Source organism: Cynara cardunculus, assembly GCF_001531365.2.
Source record: "Cynara cardunculus var. scolymus isolate 2C chromosome LG 1, CcrdV1, whole genome shotgun sequence".
NCBI classification, from domain to species: domain Eukaryota; kingdom Viridiplantae; phylum Streptophyta; class Magnoliopsida; order Asterales; family Asteraceae; genus Cynara; species Cynara cardunculus.
The window spans coordinates 47,767,143-47,767,342 of NC_037528.1; positions in this window are offsets into that span (position 1 = coordinate 47,767,143).

A 200-nucleotide genomic window follows, 5' to 3' on the forward strand; every position below is an offset into this window, starting at 1 on the left:
AATAAATTAAATAAATTACATAAAATATAAAAACTTTTAAATAGTTGATTGAATATTAACATTGATATAATTTTTTTCAAAATTATTATATTTTCAAATTTATATTTTATTCAAAAATAAAATCATTATTGTTTCCTTAAAAACACATAAAATCGTATTATAACATCTACAAAAACACATAATAAATAGAACATTAAAAT